This window comes from Daphnia pulex, chromosome 2 (genome assembly GCF_021134715.1).
Source record: "Daphnia pulex isolate KAP4 chromosome 2, ASM2113471v1".
NCBI classification, from domain to species: domain Eukaryota; kingdom Metazoa; phylum Arthropoda; class Branchiopoda; order Diplostraca; family Daphniidae; genus Daphnia; species Daphnia pulex.
In genome coordinates this window covers 7,278,511-7,293,803 of record NC_060018.1, presented here as the reverse complement: position 1 = coordinate 7,293,803, position 15,293 = coordinate 7,278,511, and the positions used below count along the sequence as shown (strand labels likewise).

Here is a 15,293-nt window from a genome sequence, read left to right as displayed (position 1 = left end):
ACTGTGCAGTCATGGGTATCCTAGGTCCCGGGATCTATCTCGGAACCGTGGAGCCATGACCTGTTACTTGGCGTTTCCAGAAACGTGTCTATTTTTCAGAACCAGTGCCGAAATGCATTATGGCGGTCTTTGAGTGTAGTTTACAAACACAAAATGTAGTCAGAGACAAATTATAGGATGAAAGAATGTGTACCCATTTTGTTTACGAAGAATAGAAAAACGTCCGTACTTCCGTCCGTAAAAGATCTATAAGCAATCGTAAAATTTAAAAATGAACTCGAACGGAAAACTATTGCAATACCAATTATTAAGCCCGGTTAGCTCAGACGGTAGAGCGCGGGACTTTTAATCCTGAGGTCAAGGGTTCAAGTCCCTTATCGGGCGGCTAGTCTTTTGATTTTAGTTAGTATTGTTGGTTTTCCACCATTTATTATCAAGTTAATATCGTTTGAAATCATTCACCATTATGGGCAGAATTCATAGATGTTCATAGACGACAACACGAGTTCTCATGGTGTTTCTTTACGTTAATTCCTACGATGTAGAGAAAGTGCGAACCAAAAGGAAGTACATTCGGATATAGGTCGTGGAACATACACAAATAATGAAATGAGATAGTGAGAAAGAGTATCCCTCATTGTGAGAGTAGAAAGCCTTGATATTTGATACAACTAATTGCAATAGTAAATGTATGTCCAGTTATAGAACTCGAAAGCTGTAAATAGAGTTTGTAGTTAAGATTATTCAAAAAACATGGTTTTCAAGATTGAGACGATGTCCACAGACGGTAATCGCTGTATGTTTATATAACATGGGACGTTTGGCTATCTTCTAGGAAAAAGCTTTGCAATATAACGTCATTCCTCGAATAGGAGATTCAACATAACTCAGCCTTTGTGGCCTAATGGATAAGGCACCGGCCTCCTAAGCCGGGGATTGCGAGTTCGAGTCTCGCCAGAGGTAGCGAGCAACCGAAACTATAATTATCGAAAATCGTCGTTAAATTGGCAATTACTTGTCTTTTGTTTTACTGTTTTCAAGCAAAAATTTTCATTGGTCCAAGTGTTGGGAAATCGCTGAAATGGCATGCTTAAACTTGGAAACCTTTCCCAGGCAGTGACAATTACTTGGCAGCGGAACTTATTCTGCTGTTTTACAGGTGAACTCTGACTCTCTCATCCTTCTCTGCCGTCTTCACTGGTTCCTGGAGCAACAACGCGCTGAATTCAAGACGCTGGTCATGATGGTAAGGTGCATTCTCGGCAACGTGTACTTGTTGTCTCTCATCTACTTTTAGAAACTATCTAAACCTGGCCTACGATCACAGACCTCGACTTCGATGGACCTGACTGTTCTTACCACTCGTACGGACCATTGTTGAGAGCATGCCTTATCCAGGGTCACCCCGTTGCTTAGTTTGTCTTGTCTTGTCCAGGGCCATCACATATGCTAAAGACCTAAAGACCTTTCGTTCTCCTCTCACTGTGTACTCCCCTACTGATTTTAAACTTGGATGTTCTCCCAAAAAATGACTAGAAATAACTTCTGGCGTCACTTGATCAAATGTTGTGTAGTTACATTTACCAATAAAATGCCACAAAACGCAGATAGTAGGATTCGAACCTACGCTCCAAGATGGAAACTGATTTCGAGTCAGAAAGTACTCATCATGAACTAATAGTTTCGTCATATGCTATTAATCGTGGCGGGACTCGAACCCGCAATTTTCGGATAACTACTTTCATAGAAGTCCGACGCCTTATCCATTAGGCCACACGACGTACACTTAAAGAAAGTGCTAGAATTTTGCATCTCTCATTTAACCTGCTCTTCAGTAAGGTCAAACGGAAATATTGGTGAACCAATAAATATTATTACTAGATTGTCTGAAAAATCGGGGCAGTTGTGGCCGAGTGGTTAAGGCGATAGACTTGAAATCTATTCCTCTCTGAGGGCGTAGGTTCGAACCCTACCAACTGCGGTGAATTGCCATTTGTTTCACATGCTAGTATTTTCTAGTGGAACAACTCATTTTCAATCGTTTACTAGTATCTCAAATTTACGCATGATTACAAATATTAACTGTGCAGTCATGGGTATCCTAGGTCCCGGGATCTATCTCGGAACCGTGGAGCCATGACCTGTTACTTGGCGTTTCCAGAAACGTGTCTATTTTTCAGAACCAGTGCCGAAATGCATTATGGCGGTCTTTGAGTGTAGTTTACAAACACAAAATGTAGTCAGAGACAAATTATAGGATGAAAGAATGTGTACCCATTTTGTTTACGAAGAATAGAAAAACGTCCGTACTTCCGTCCGTAAAAGATCTATAAGCAATCGTAAAATTTAAAAATGAACTCGAACGGAAAACTATTGCAATACCAATTATTAAGCCCGGTTAGCTCAGACGGTAGAGCGCGGGACTTTTAATCCTGAGGTCAAGGGTTCAAGTCCCTTATCGGGCGGCTAGTCTTTTGATTTTAGTTAGTATTGTTGGTTTTCCACCATTTATTATCAAGTTAATATCGTTTGAAATCATTCACCATTATGGGCAGAATTCATAGATGTTCATAGACGACAACACGAGTTCTCATGGTGTTTCTTTACGTTAATTCCTACGATGTAGAGAAAGTGCGAACCAAAAGGAAGTACATTCGGATATAGGTCGTGGAACATACACAAATAATGAAATGAGATAGTGAGAAAGAGTATCCCTCATTGTGAGAGTAGAAAGCCTTGATATTTGATACAACTAATTGCAATAGTAAATGTATGTCCAGTTATAGAACTCGAAAGCTGTAAATAGAGTTTGTAGTTAAGATTATTCAAAAAACATGGTTTTCAAGATTGAGACGATGTCCACAGACGGTAATCGCTGTATGTTTATACAACATGGGACGTTTGGCTATCTTCTAGGAAAAAGCTTTGCAATATAACGTCATTCCTCGAATAGGAGATTCAACATAACTCAGCCTTTGTGGCCTAATGGATAAGGCACCGGCCTCCTAAGCCGGGGATTGCGAGTTCGAGTCTCGCCAGAGGTAGCGAGCAACCGAAACTATAATTATCGAAAATCGTCGTTAAATTGGCAATTACTTGTCTTTTGTTTTACTGTTTTCAAGCAAAAATTTTCATTGGTCCAAGTGTTGGGAAATCGCTGAAATGGCATGCTTAAACTTGGAAACCTTTGCCAGGCAGTGACAATTACTTGGCAGCGGAACTTATTCTGCTGTTTTACAGGTGAACTCTGACTCTCTCATCCTTCTCTGCCGTCTTCACTGGTTCCTGGAGCAACAACGCGCTGAATTCAAGACGCTGGTCATGATGGTAAGGTGCATTCTCGGCAACGTGTACTTGTTGTCTCTCATCTACTTTTAGAAACTATCTAAACCTGGCCTACGATCACAGACCTCGACTTCCATGGACCTGACTGTTCTTACCACTCGTACGGACCATTGTTGAGAGCATGCCTTATCCAGGGTCACCCCGTTGCTTAGTTTGTCTTGTCTTGTCCAGGGCCATCACATATGCTAAAGACCTAAAGACCTTTCGTTCTTCTCTCACTGTGTACTCCCCTACTGATTTTAAACTTGGATGTTCTCCCAAAAAATGACTAGAAATAACTTCTGGCGTCACTTGATCAAATGTTGTGTAGTTACATTTACCAATAAAATGCCACAAAACGCAGATAGTAGGATTCGAACCTACGCTCCAAGATGGAAACTGATTTCGAGTCAGTCGCCTTAACCACTCGGCCATATCTGCATTCACTATTTTAGCAAAATATTTCGAATCTATCAGTACCTTTTTAGAGTGGAAAATATTTAATGAAAGAATTATAGTGGCCCGTAAGAGGATCGAACTCATGACCTCCGTGTTATTAGCACGGCGCTCTAACCAACTGAGCTAACAGGCCAATAAATTCTTAATATATTAATAAAAGGTTCATTCATCATCAGTTAGGTATACTCTGTGTGACTTTAGAGAGAATGATTTAAGGTATCTACCAAGCAAGGCTATATCAGCAGCCAATTTCAATCGTCACTGTGAAGGCAATGCAAGCCAGTGATATTCATTGAGTGTTCGAGATATATTTGTAGTTTTATTGATCTGACATGATTCCCCATGGTTTGTGGTTAACTACTACTCATCATGAACTAATAGTTTCGTCATATGCTATTAATCATGGCGGGACTCGAACCCGCAATTTTCGGATAACTACTTTCATAGAAGTCCGACGCCTTATCCATTAGGCCACACGACCTACACTTAAAGAAAGTGCTAGGATTTTGCATCTCTCATTTAACCTGCTCTTCAGTAAGGTCAAACGGAAATATTGGTGAACCAATAAATATTATTACTAGATTGTCTGAAAAATCGGGGCAGTTGTGGCCGAGTGGTTAAGGCGATAGACTTGAAATCTATTCCTCTCTGAGGGCGTAGGTTCGAACCCTACCAACTGCGGTGAATTGCCATTTGTTTCACATGCTAGTATTTTCTAGTGGAACAACTCATTTTCAATCGTTTACTAGTATCTCAAATTTACGCATGATTACAAATATTAACTGTGCAGTCATGGGTATCCTAGGTCCCGGGATCTATCTCGGAACCGTGGAGCCATGACCTGTTACTTGGCGTTTCCAGAAACGTGTCTATTTTTCAGAACCAGTGCCGAAATGCATTATGGCGGTCTTTGAGTGTAGTTTACAAACACAAAATGTAGTCAGAGACAAATTATAGGATGAAAGAATGTGTACCCATTTTGTTTACGAAGAATAGAAAAACGTCCGTACTTCCGTCCGTAAAAGATCTATAAGCAATCGTAAAATTTAAAAATGAACTCGAACGGAAAACTATTGCAATACCAATTATTAAGCCCGGTTAGCTCAGACGGTAGAGCGCGGGACTTTTAATCCTGAGGTCAAGGGTTCAAGTCCCTTATCGGGCGGCTAGTCTTTTGATTTTAGTTAGTATTGTTGGTTTTCCACCATTTATTATCAAGTTAATATCGTTTGAAATCATTCACCATTATGGGCAGAATTCATAGATGTTCATAGACGACAACACGAGTTCTCATGGTGTTTCTTTACGTTAATTCCTACGATGTAGAGAAAGTGCGAACCAAAAGGAAGTACATTCGGATATAGGTCGTGGAACATACACAAATAATGAAATGAGATAGTGAGAAAGAGTATCCCTCATTGTGAGAGTAGAAAGCCTTGATATTTGATACAACTAATTGCAATAGTAAATGTATGTCCAGTTATAGAACTCGAAAGCTGTAAATAGAGTTTGTAGTTAAGATTATTCAAAAAACATGGTTTTCAAGATTGAGACGATGTCCACAGACGGTAATCGCTGTATGTTTATACAACATGGGACGTTTGGCTATCTTCTAGGAAAAAGCTTTGCAATATAACGTCATTCCTCGAATAGGAGATTCAACATAACTCAGCCTTTGTGGCCTAATGGATAAGGCACCGGCCTCCTAAGCCGGGGATTGCGAGTTCGAGTCTCGCCAGAGGTAGCGAGCAACCGAAACTATAATTATCGAAAATCGTCGTTAAATTGGCAATTACTTGTCTTTTGTTTTACTGTTTTAAAGCAAAAATTTTCATTGGTCCAAGTGTTGGGAAATCGCTGAAATGGCATGCTTAAACTTGGAAACCTTTGCCAGTGACAATTACTTGGCAGCGGAACTTATTCTGCTGTTTTACAGGTGAACTCTGACTCTCTCATCCTTCTCTGCCGTCTTCACTGGTTCCTGGAGCAACAACGCGCTGAATTCAAGACGCTGGTCATGATGGTAAGGTGCATTCTCGGCAACGTGTACTTGTTGTCTCTCATCTACTTTTAGAAACTATCTAAACCTGGCCTACGATCACAGACCTCGACTTCGATGGACCTGACTGTTCTTACCACTCGTACGGACCATTGTTGAGAGCATGCCTTATCCAGGGTCACCCCGTTGCTTAGTTTGTCTTGTCTTGTCCAGGGCCATCACATATGCTAAAGACCTAAAGACCTTTCGTTCTTCTCTCACTGTGTACTCCCCTACTGATTTTAAACTTGGATGTTCTCCCAAAAAATGACTAGAAATAACTTCTGGCGTCACTTGATCAAATGTTGTGTAGTTACATTTACCAATAAAATGCCACAAAACGCAGATAGTAGGATTCGAACCTACGCTCCAAGATGGAAACTGATTTCGAGTCAGTCGCCTTAACCACTCGGCCATATCTGCATTCACTATTATAGCAAAATATTTCGAATCTATCAGTACCTTTTTAGAGTGGAAAATATTTAATGAAAGAATTATAGTGGCCCGTAAGAGGATCGAACTCATGACCTCCGCGTTATTAGCACGGCGCTCTAATTAACTGAGCTAACAGGCCAATAAATTTTTAATATATTAATAAAAGGTTCATTCATCATCAGTTAGGTATACTCTGTGTGTCTTTAGAGAGAATGATTTAAGGTATCTACCAAGCAAGGCTATATCAGCAGCCAATTTCAATCGTCACTGTGAAGGCAATGCAAGCCAGTGATATTCATTGAGTGTTCGAGATATATTTGTAGATTTATTGATCTGACATGATTCCCCATGGTTTGTGGTTAACTACTACTCATCATGAACTAATAGTTTCGTCATATGCTATTAATCGTGGCGGGACTCGAACCCGCAATTTGCCGCAAATGCCACAAAACGCAGATAGTAGGATTCGAACCTACGCTCCAAGATGGAAACTGATTTCGAGTCAGTCGCCTTAACCACTCGGCCATATATGCATTCACTATTTTAGCAAAATATTTCGAATGTATCAGTACCTTTTTAGAGTGGAAAATATTTAATGAAAGAATTATAGTGGCCCGTAAGAGGATCGAACTCATGACCTCCGCGTTATTAGCACGGCGCTCTAACCAACTGAGCTAACAGGCCAATAAATTCTTAATATATTAATAAAAGGTTCATTCATCATCAGTTAGGTATACTCTGTGTGTCTTTAGAGAGAATGATTTAAGGTATCTACCAAGCAAGGCTATATCAGCAGCCAATTTCAATCGTCACTGTGAAGGCAATGCAAGCCAGTGATATTCATTGAGTGTTCGAGATATATTTGTAGTTTTATTGATCTGACATGATTCCCCATGGTTTGTGGTTAACTACTACTCATCATGAACTAATAGTTTCGTCATATGCTATTAATCGTGGCGGGACTCGAACCCGCAATTTTCGGATAACTACTTTCATAGAAGTCCGACGCCTTATCCATTAGGCCACACGACCTACACTTAAAGAAAGTGCTAGGATTTTGCATCTCTCATTTAACCTGCTCTTCAGTAAGGTCAAACGGAAATATTGGTGAACCAATAAATATTATTACTAGATTGTCTGAAAAATCGGGGCAGTTGTGGCCGAGTGGTTAAGGCGATAGACTTGAAATCTATTCCTCTCTGAGGGCGTAGGTTCGAACCCTACCAACTGCGGTGAATTGCCATTTGTTTCACATGCTAGTATTTTCTAGTGGAACAACTCATTTTCAATCGTTTACTAGTATCTCAAATTTACGCATGATTACAAATATTAACTGTGCAGTCATGGGTATCCTAGGTCCCGGGATCTATCTCGGAACCGTGGAGCCATGACCTGTTACTTGGCGTTTCCAGAAACGTGTCTATTTTTCAGAACCAGTGCCGAAATGCATTATGGCGGTCTTTGAGTGTAGTTTACAAACACAAAATGTAGTCAGAGACAAATTATAGGATGAAAGAATGTGTACCCATTTTGTTTACGAAGAATAGAAAAACGTCCGTACTTCCGTCCGTAAAAGATCTATAAGCAATCGTAAAATTTAAAAATGAACTCGAACGGAAAACTATTGCAATACCAATTATTAAGCCCGGTTAGCTCAGACGGTAGAGCGCGGGACTTTTAATCCTGAGGTCAAGGGTTCAAGTCCCTTATCGGGCGGCTAGTCTTTTGATTTTAGTTAGTATTGTTGGTTTTCCACCATTTATTATCAAGTTAATATCGTTTGAAATCATTCACCATTATGGGCAGAATTCATAGATGTTCATAGACGACAACACGAGTTCTCATGGTGTTTCTTTACGTTAATTCCTACGATGTAGAGAAAGTGCGAACCAAAAGGAAGTACATTCGGATATAGGTCGTGGAACATACACAAATAATGAAATGAGATAGTGAGAAAGAGTATCCCTCATTGTGAGAGTAGAAAGCCTTGATATTTGATACAACTAATTGCAATAGTAAATGTATGTCCAGTTATAGAACTCGAAAGCTGTAAATAGAGTTTGTAGTTAAGATTATTCAAAAAACATGGTTTTCAAGATTGAGACGATGTCCACAGACGGTAATCGCTGTATGTTTATACAACATGGGACGTTTGGCTATCTTCTAGGAAAAAGCTTTGCAATATAACGTCATTCCTCGAATAGGAGATTCAACATAACTCAGCCTTTGTGGCCTAATGGATAAGGCACCGGCCTCCTAAGCCGGGGATTGCGAGTTCGAGTCTCGCCAGAGGTAGCGAGCAACCGAAACTATAATTATCGAAAATCGTCGTTAAATTGGCAATTACTTGTCTTTTGTTTTACTGTTTTAAAGCAAAAATTTTCATTGGTCCAAGTGTTGGGAAATCGCTGAAATGGCATGCTTAAACTTGGAAACCTTTGCCAGTGACAATTACTTGGCAGCGGAACTTATTCTGCTGTTTTACAGGTGAACTCTGACTCTCTCATCCTTCTCTGCCGTCTTCACTGGTTCCTGGAGCAACAACGCGCTGAATTCAAGACGCTGGTCATGATGGTAAGGTGCATTCTCGGCAACGTGTACTTGTTGTCTCTCATCTACTTTTAGAAACTATCTAAACCTGGCCTACGATCACAGACCTCGACTTCGATGGACCTGACTGTTCTTACCACTCGTACGGACCATTGTTGAGAGCATGCCTTATCCAGGGTCACCCCGTTGCTTAGTTTGTCTTGTCTTGTCCAGGGCCATCACATATGCTAAAGACCTAAAGACCTTTCGTTCTTCTCTCACTGTGTACTCCCCTACTGATTTTAAACTTGGATGTTCTCCCAAAAAATGACTAGAAATAACTTCTGGCGTCACTTGATCAAATGTTGTGTAGTTACATTTACCAATAAAATGCCACAAAACGCAGATAGTAGGATTCGAACCTACGCTCCAAGATGGAAACTGATTTCGAGTCAGTCGCCTTAACCACTCGGCCATATCTGCATTCACTATGTTAGCAAAATATTTCGAATCTATCAGTACCTTTTTAGAGTGGAAAATATTTAATGAAAGAATTATAGTGGCCCGTAAGAGGATCGAACTCATGACCTCCGCGTTATTAGCACGGCGCACTAACCAACTGAGCTAACAGGCCAATAAATTCTTAATATATTAATCAAAGGTTCATTCATCATCAGTTAGGTATACTCTGTGTGTCTTTAGAGAGAATGATTTAAGGTATCTACCAAGCAAGGCTATATCAGCAGCCAATTTCAATCGTCACTGTGAAGGCAATGCAAGCCAGTGATATTCATTGAGTGTTCGAGATATATTTGTAGTTTTATTGATCTGACATGATTCCCCATGGTTTGTGGTTAACTACTACTCATCATGAACTAATAGTTTCGTCATATGCTATTAATCGTGGCGGGACTCGAACCCGCAATTTTCGGATAACTACTTTCATAGAAGTCCGACGCCTTATCCATTAGGCCACACGACCTACGCTTAAAGAAAGTGCTTGGATTTTGCATCTCTCATTTAACCTGCTCTTCAGTAAGGTCAAACGGAAATATTGGTGAACCAATAAATATTATTACTAGATTGTCTGAAAAATCGGGGCAGTTGTGGCCGAGTGGTTAAGGCGATAGACTTGAAATCTATTCCTCTCTGAGGGCGTAGGTTCGAACCCTACCAACTGCGGTGAGTTGCCATTTGTTTCAAATGCTAGTATTTTCTAGTGGAACAACTCATTTTCAATCGTTTACTAGTATCTCAAATTTACGCATGATTACAAATATTAACTGTGCAGTCATGGGTATCCTAGGTCCCGGGATCTATCTCGGAACCGTGGAGCCATGACCTGTTACTTGGCGTTTCCAGAAACGTGTCTATTTTTCAGAACCAGTGCCGAAATGCATTATGGCGGTCTTTGAGTGTAGTTTACAAACACAAAATGTAGTCAGAGACAAATTATAGGATGAAAGAATGTGTACCCATTTTGTTTACGAAGAATAGAAAAACGTCCGTACTTCCGTCCGTAAAAGATCTATAAGCAATCGTAAAATTTAAAAATGAACTCGAACGGAAAACTATTGCAATACCAATTATTAAGCCCGGTTAGCTCAGACGGTAGAGCGCGGGACTTTTAATCCTGAGGTCAAGGGTTCAAGTCTCTTATCGGGCGGCTAGTCTTCTGATTTTAGTTAGTATTGTTGGTTTTCCACCATTTTTTATCAAGTTAATATCGTTTGAAATCATTCACCATTATGGGCAGAATTCATAGATGTTCATAGACGACAACACGAGTTCTCATGGTGTTTCTTTACGTTAATTCCTACGATGTAGAGAAAGTGCGAACCAAAAGGAAGTACATTCGGATATAGGTCGTGGAACATACACAAATAATGAAATGAGATAGTGAGAAAGAGTATCCCTCATTGTGAGAGTAGAAAGCCTTGATATTTGATACAACTAATTGCAATAGTAAATGTATGTCCAGTTATAGAACTCGAAAGCTGTAAATAGAGTTTGTAGTTAAGATTATTCAAAAAACATGGTTTTCAAGATTGAGACGATGTCCACAGACGGTAATCGCTGTATGTTTATACAACATGGGACGTTTGGCTATCTTCTAGGAAAAAGCTTTGCAATATAACGTCATTCCTCGAATAGGAGATTCAACATAACTCAGCCTTTGTGGCCTAATGGATAAGGCACCGGCCTCCTAAGCCGGGGATTGCGAGTTCGAGTCTCGCCAGAGGTAGCGAGCAACCGAAACTATAATTATCGAAAATCGTCGTTAAATTGGCAATTACTTGTCTTTTGTTTTACTGTTTTAAAGCAAAAATTTTCATTGGTCCAAGTGTTGGGAAATCGCTGAAATGGCATGCTTAAACTTGGAAACCTTTGCCAGTGACAATTACTTGGCAGCGGAACTTATTCTGCTGTTTTACAGGTGAACTCTGACTCTCTCATCCTTCTCTGCCGTCTTCACTGGTTCCTGGAGCAACAACGCGCTGAATTCAAGACGCTGGTCATGATGGTAAGGTGCATTCTCGGCAACGTGTACTTGTTGTCTCTCATCTACTTTTAGAAACTATCTAAACCTGGCCTACGATCACAGACCTCGACTTCGATGGACCTGACTGTTCTTACCACTCGTACGGACCATTGTTGAGAGCATGCCTTATCCAGGGTCACCCCGTTGCTTAGTTTGTCTTGTCTTGTCCAGGGCCATCACATATGCTAAAGACCTAAAGACCTTTCGTTCTTCTCTCACTGTGTACTCTTCACTTCTCCTACTGATTTTAAACTTGGATGTTCTCCCAAAAAATGACTAGAAATAACTTCTGGCGTCACTTGATCAAATGTGGTGTAGTTACATTTACCAATAAAATGCCACAAAACGCAGATAGTAGGATTCGAACCTACGCTCCAAGATGGAAACTGATTTCGAGTCAGTCGCCTTAACCACTCGGCCATATCTGCATTCACTATGTTAGCAAAATATTTCGAATCTATCAGTACCTTTTTAGAGTGGAAAATATTTAATGAAAGAATTATAGTGGCCCGTAAGAGGATCGAACTCATGACCTCCGCGTTATTAGCACGGCGCACTAACCAACTGAGCTAACAGGCCAATAAATTCTTAATATATTAATCAAAGGTTCATTCATCATCAGTTAGGTATACTCTGTGTGTCTTTAGAGAGAATGATTTAAGGTATCTACCAAGCAAGGCTATATCAGCAGCCAATTTCAATCGTCACTGTGAAGGCAAAGCAAGCCAGTGATATTCATTGAGTGTTCGAGATATATTTGTAGTTTTATTGATCTGACATGATTCCCCATGGTTTGTGGTTAACTACTACTCATCATGAACTAATAGTTTCGTCATATGCTATTAATCGTGGCGGGACTCGAACCCGCAATTTTCGGATAACTACTTTCATAGAAGTCCGACGCCTTATCCATTAGGCCACACGACCTACACTTAAAGAAAGTGCTTGGATTTTGCATCTCTCATTTAACCTGCTCTTCAGTAAGGTCAAACGGAAATATTGGTGAACCAATAAATATTATTACTAGATTGTCTGAAAAATCGGGGCAGTTGTGGCCGAGTGGTTAAGGCGATAGACTTGAAATCTATTCCTCTCTGAGGGCGTAGGTTCGAACCCTACCAACTGCGGTGAATTGCCATTTGTTTCACATGCTAGTATTTTCTAGTGGAACAACTCATTTTCAATCGTTTACTAGTATCTCAAATTTACGCATGATTACAAATATTAACTGTGCAGTCATGGGTATCCTAGGTCCCGGGATCTATCTCGGAACCGTGGAGCCATGACCTGTTACTTGGCGTTTCCAGAAACGTGTCTATTTTTCAGAACCAGTGCCGAAATGCATTATGGCGGTCTTTGAGTGTAGTTTACAAACACAAAATGTAGTCAGAGACAAATTATAGGATGAAAGAATGTGTACCCATTTTGTTTACGAAGAATAGAAAAACGTCCGTACTTCCGTCCGTAAAAGATCTATAAGCAATCGTAAAATTTAAAAATGAACTCGAACGGAAAACTATTGCAATACCAATTATTAAGCCCGGTTAGCTCAGACGGTAGAGCGCGGGACTTTTAATCCTGAGGTCAAGGGTTCAAGTCCCTTATCGGGCGGCTAGTCTTTTGATTTTAGTTAGTATTGTTGGTTTTCCACCATTTATTATCAAGTTAATATCGTTTGAAATCATTCACCATTATGGGCAGAATTCATAGATGTTCATAGACGACAACACGAGTTCTCATGGTGTTTCTTTACGTTAATTCCTACGATGTAGAGAAAGTGCGAACCAAAAGGAAGTACATTCGGATATAGGTCGTGGAACATACACAAATAATGAAATGAGATAGTGAGAAAGAGTATCCCTCATTGTGAGAGTAGAAAGCCTTGATATTTGATACAACTAATTGCAATAGTAAATGTATGTCCAGTTATAGCCAATTTCAATCGTCACTGTGAAGGCAATGCAAGCCAGTGATATTCATTGAGTGTTCGAGATATATTTGTAGTTTTATTGATCTGACATGATTCCCCATGGTTTGTGGTTAACTACTACTCATCATGAACTAATAGTTTCGTCATATGCTATTAATCGTGGCGGGACTCGAACCCGCAATTTTCGGATAACTACTTTCATAGAAGTCCGACGCCTTATCCATTAGGCCACACGACCTACGCTTAAAGAAAGTGCTTGGATTTTGCATCTCTCATTTAACCTGCTCTTCAGTAAGGTCAAACGGAAATATTGGTGAACCAATAAATATTATTACTAGATTGTCTGAAAAATCGGGGCAGTTGTGGCCGAGTGGTTAAGGCGATAGACTTGAAATCTATTCCTCTCTGAGGGCGTAGGTTCGAACCCTACCAACTGCGGTGAGTTGCCATTTGTTTCAAATGCTAGTATTTTCTAGTGGAACAACTCATTTTCAATCGTTTACTAGTATCTCAAATTTACGCATGATTACAAATATTAACTGTGCAGTCATGGGTATCCTAGGTCCCGGGATCTATCTCGGAACCGTGGAGCCATGACCTGTTACTTGGCGTTTCCAGAAACGTGTCTATTTTTCAGAACCAGTGCCGAAATGCATTATGGCGGTCTTTGAGTGTAGTTTACAAACACAAAATGTAGTCAGAGACAAATTATAGGATGAAAGAATGTGTACCCATTTTGTTTACGAAGAATAGAAAAACGTCCGTACTTCCGTCCGTAAAAGATCTATAAGCAATCGTAAAATTTAAAAATGAACTCGAACGGAAAACTATTGCAATACCAATTATTAAGCCCGGTTAGCTCAGACGGTAGAGCGCGGGACTTTTAATCCTGAGGTCAAGGGTTCAAGTCTCTTATCGGGCGGCTAGTCTTCTGATTTTAGTTAGTATTGTTGGTTTTCCACCATTTATTATCAAGTTAATATCGTTTGAAATCATTCACCATTATGGGCAGAATTCATAGATGTTCATAGACGACAACACGAGTTCTCATGGTGTTTCTTTACGTTAATTCCTACGATGTAGAGAAAGTGCGAACCAAAAGGAAGTACATTCGGATATAGGTCGTGGAACATACACAAATAATGAAATGAGATAGTGAGAAAGAGTATCCCTCATTGTGAGAGTAGAAAGCCTTGATATTTGATACAACTAATTGCAATAGTAAATGTATGTCCAGTTATAGAACTCGAAAGCTGTAAATAGAGTTTGTAGTTAAGATTATTCAAAAAACATGGTTTTCAAGATTGAGACGATGTCCACAGACGGTAATCGCTGTATGTTTATACAACATGGGACGTTTGGCTATCTTCTAGGAAAAAGCTTTGCAATATAACGTCATTCCTCGAATAGGAGATTCTACATAACTCAGCCTTTGTGGCCTAATGGATAAGGCACCGGCCTCCTAAGCCGGGGATTGCGAGTTCGAGTCTCGCCAGAGGTAGCGAGCAACCGAAACTATAATTATCGAAAATCGTCGTTAAATTGGCAATTACTTGTCTTTTGTTTTACTGTTTTAAAGCAAAAATTTTCATTGGTCCAAGTGTTGGGAAATCGCTGAAATGGCATGCTTAAACTTGGAAACCTTTGCCAGTGACAATTACTTGGCAGCGGAACTTATTCTGCTGTTTTACAGGTGAACTCTGACTCTCTCATCCTTCTCTGCCGTCTTCACTGGTTCCTGGAGCAACAACGCGCTGAATTCAAGACGCTGGTCATGATGGTAAGGTGCATTCTCGGCAACGTGTACTTGTTGTCTCTCATCTACTTTTAGAAACTATCTAAACCTGGCCTACGATCACAGACCTCGACTTCGATGGACCTGACTGTTCTTACCACTCGTACGGACCATTGTTGAGAGCATGCCTTATCCAGGGTCACCCCGTTGCTTAGTTTGTCTTGTCTTGTCCAGGGCCATCACATATGCTAAAGACCTAAAGACCTTTCGTTCTTCTCTCACTGTGTACTCCCCTACTGAT

General features: G+C 40.2%; 28 non-coding genes across 28 annotated transcripts; 17 read left to right on the top strand and 11 right to left on the bottom strand.

Annotated features, from left to right (window-relative positions):
• The first annotated feature begins 311 nt into the window (after window positions 1–311).
• Trnak-uuu lies at window positions 312–384 on the top strand. The gene has a single exon. It is a non-coding gene; the product is annotated as a tRNA-Lys (tRNA).
• Window positions 385–890: 506 nt separating this feature from the next.
• Trnar-ccu lies at window positions 891–963 on the top strand. The gene has a single exon. It is a non-coding gene; the product is annotated as a tRNA-Arg (tRNA).
• A 936-nt stretch (window positions 964–1,899) lies between these two features.
• Window positions 1,900–1,981, top strand: Trnas-uga. Its single transcript has one exon. It is a non-coding gene; the product is annotated as a tRNA-Ser (tRNA).
• Window positions 1,982–2,392: 411 nt separating this feature from the next.
• Window positions 2,393–2,465, top strand: Trnak-uuu. Its single transcript has one exon. It is a non-coding gene; the product is annotated as a tRNA-Lys (tRNA).
• Window positions 2,466–2,971: 506 nt separating this feature from the next.
• Window positions 2,972–3,044, top strand: Trnar-ccu. Its single transcript has one exon. It is a non-coding gene; the product is annotated as a tRNA-Arg (tRNA).
• Window positions 3,045–3,683: 639 nt separating this feature from the next.
• Trnas-cga lies at window positions 3,684–3,765 on the bottom strand. The gene has a single exon. It is a non-coding gene; the product is annotated as a tRNA-Ser (tRNA).
• A 415-nt stretch (window positions 3,766–4,180) lies between these two features.
• Window positions 4,181–4,264, bottom strand: Trnar-ucu. The gene is given in 2 exon segments: window positions 4,181–4,216; window positions 4,228–4,264. It is a non-coding gene; the product is annotated as a tRNA-Arg (tRNA).
• Window positions 4,265–4,382: 118 nt separating this feature from the next.
• Trnas-uga lies at window positions 4,383–4,464 on the top strand. Its single transcript has one exon. It is a non-coding gene; the product is annotated as a tRNA-Ser (tRNA).
• A 411-nt stretch (window positions 4,465–4,875) lies between these two features.
• Trnak-uuu lies at window positions 4,876–4,948 on the top strand. Its single transcript has one exon. It is a non-coding gene; the product is annotated as a tRNA-Lys (tRNA).
• A 506-nt stretch (window positions 4,949–5,454) lies between these two features.
• On the top strand, window positions 5,455–5,527 carry Trnar-ccu. The gene has a single exon. It is a non-coding gene; the product is annotated as a tRNA-Arg (tRNA).
• Window positions 5,528–6,162: 635 nt separating this feature from the next.
• On the bottom strand, window positions 6,163–6,244 carry Trnas-cga. The gene has a single exon. It is a non-coding gene; the product is annotated as a tRNA-Ser (tRNA).
• Window positions 6,245–6,707: 463 nt separating this feature from the next.
• Window positions 6,708–6,789, bottom strand: Trnas-cga. The gene has a single exon. It is a non-coding gene; the product is annotated as a tRNA-Ser (tRNA).
• Window positions 6,790–6,866: 77 nt separating this feature from the next.
• Trnai-aau lies at window positions 6,867–6,940 on the bottom strand. Its single transcript has one exon. It is a non-coding gene; the product is annotated as a tRNA-Ile (tRNA).
• Window positions 6,941–7,204: 264 nt separating this feature from the next.
• On the bottom strand, window positions 7,205–7,288 carry Trnar-ucu. The gene is given in 2 exon segments: window positions 7,205–7,240; window positions 7,252–7,288. It is a non-coding gene; the product is annotated as a tRNA-Arg (tRNA).
• Window positions 7,289–7,406: 118 nt separating this feature from the next.
• Window positions 7,407–7,488, top strand: Trnas-uga. Its single transcript has one exon. It is a non-coding gene; the product is annotated as a tRNA-Ser (tRNA).
• A 411-nt stretch (window positions 7,489–7,899) lies between these two features.
• On the top strand, window positions 7,900–7,972 carry Trnak-uuu. The gene has a single exon. It is a non-coding gene; the product is annotated as a tRNA-Lys (tRNA).
• Window positions 7,973–8,478: 506 nt separating this feature from the next.
• Window positions 8,479–8,551, top strand: Trnar-ccu. The gene has a single exon. It is a non-coding gene; the product is annotated as a tRNA-Arg (tRNA).
• A 635-nt stretch (window positions 8,552–9,186) lies between these two features.
• Trnas-cga lies at window positions 9,187–9,268 on the bottom strand. Its single transcript has one exon. It is a non-coding gene; the product is annotated as a tRNA-Ser (tRNA).
• A 415-nt stretch (window positions 9,269–9,683) lies between these two features.
• Window positions 9,684–9,767, bottom strand: Trnar-ucu. The gene is given in 2 exon segments: window positions 9,684–9,719; window positions 9,731–9,767. It is a non-coding gene; the product is annotated as a tRNA-Arg (tRNA).
• A 118-nt stretch (window positions 9,768–9,885) lies between these two features.
• Trnas-uga lies at window positions 9,886–9,967 on the top strand. The gene has a single exon. It is a non-coding gene; the product is annotated as a tRNA-Ser (tRNA).
• A 990-nt stretch (window positions 9,968–10,957) lies between these two features.
• On the top strand, window positions 10,958–11,030 carry Trnar-ccu. The gene has a single exon. It is a non-coding gene; the product is annotated as a tRNA-Arg (tRNA).
• A 643-nt stretch (window positions 11,031–11,673) lies between these two features.
• On the bottom strand, window positions 11,674–11,755 carry Trnas-cga. The gene has a single exon. It is a non-coding gene; the product is annotated as a tRNA-Ser (tRNA).
• Window positions 11,756–12,170: 415 nt separating this feature from the next.
• Trnar-ucu lies at window positions 12,171–12,254 on the bottom strand. The gene is given in 2 exon segments: window positions 12,171–12,206; window positions 12,218–12,254. It is a non-coding gene; the product is annotated as a tRNA-Arg (tRNA).
• A 118-nt stretch (window positions 12,255–12,372) lies between these two features.
• Window positions 12,373–12,454, top strand: Trnas-uga. The gene has a single exon. It is a non-coding gene; the product is annotated as a tRNA-Ser (tRNA).
• Window positions 12,455–12,865: 411 nt separating this feature from the next.
• Trnak-uuu lies at window positions 12,866–12,938 on the top strand. The gene has a single exon. It is a non-coding gene; the product is annotated as a tRNA-Lys (tRNA).
• Window positions 12,939–13,411: 473 nt separating this feature from the next.
• On the bottom strand, window positions 13,412–13,495 carry Trnar-ucu. Its single transcript is given in 2 exon segments — window positions 13,412–13,447; window positions 13,459–13,495. It is a non-coding gene; the product is annotated as a tRNA-Arg (tRNA).
• A 118-nt stretch (window positions 13,496–13,613) lies between these two features.
• Window positions 13,614–13,695, top strand: Trnas-uga. The gene has a single exon. It is a non-coding gene; the product is annotated as a tRNA-Ser (tRNA).
• Window positions 13,696–14,685: 990 nt separating this feature from the next.
• On the top strand, window positions 14,686–14,758 carry Trnar-ccu. Its single transcript has one exon. It is a non-coding gene; the product is annotated as a tRNA-Arg (tRNA).
• The last annotated feature ends 535 nt before the right edge of the window (window positions 14,759–15,293 follow it).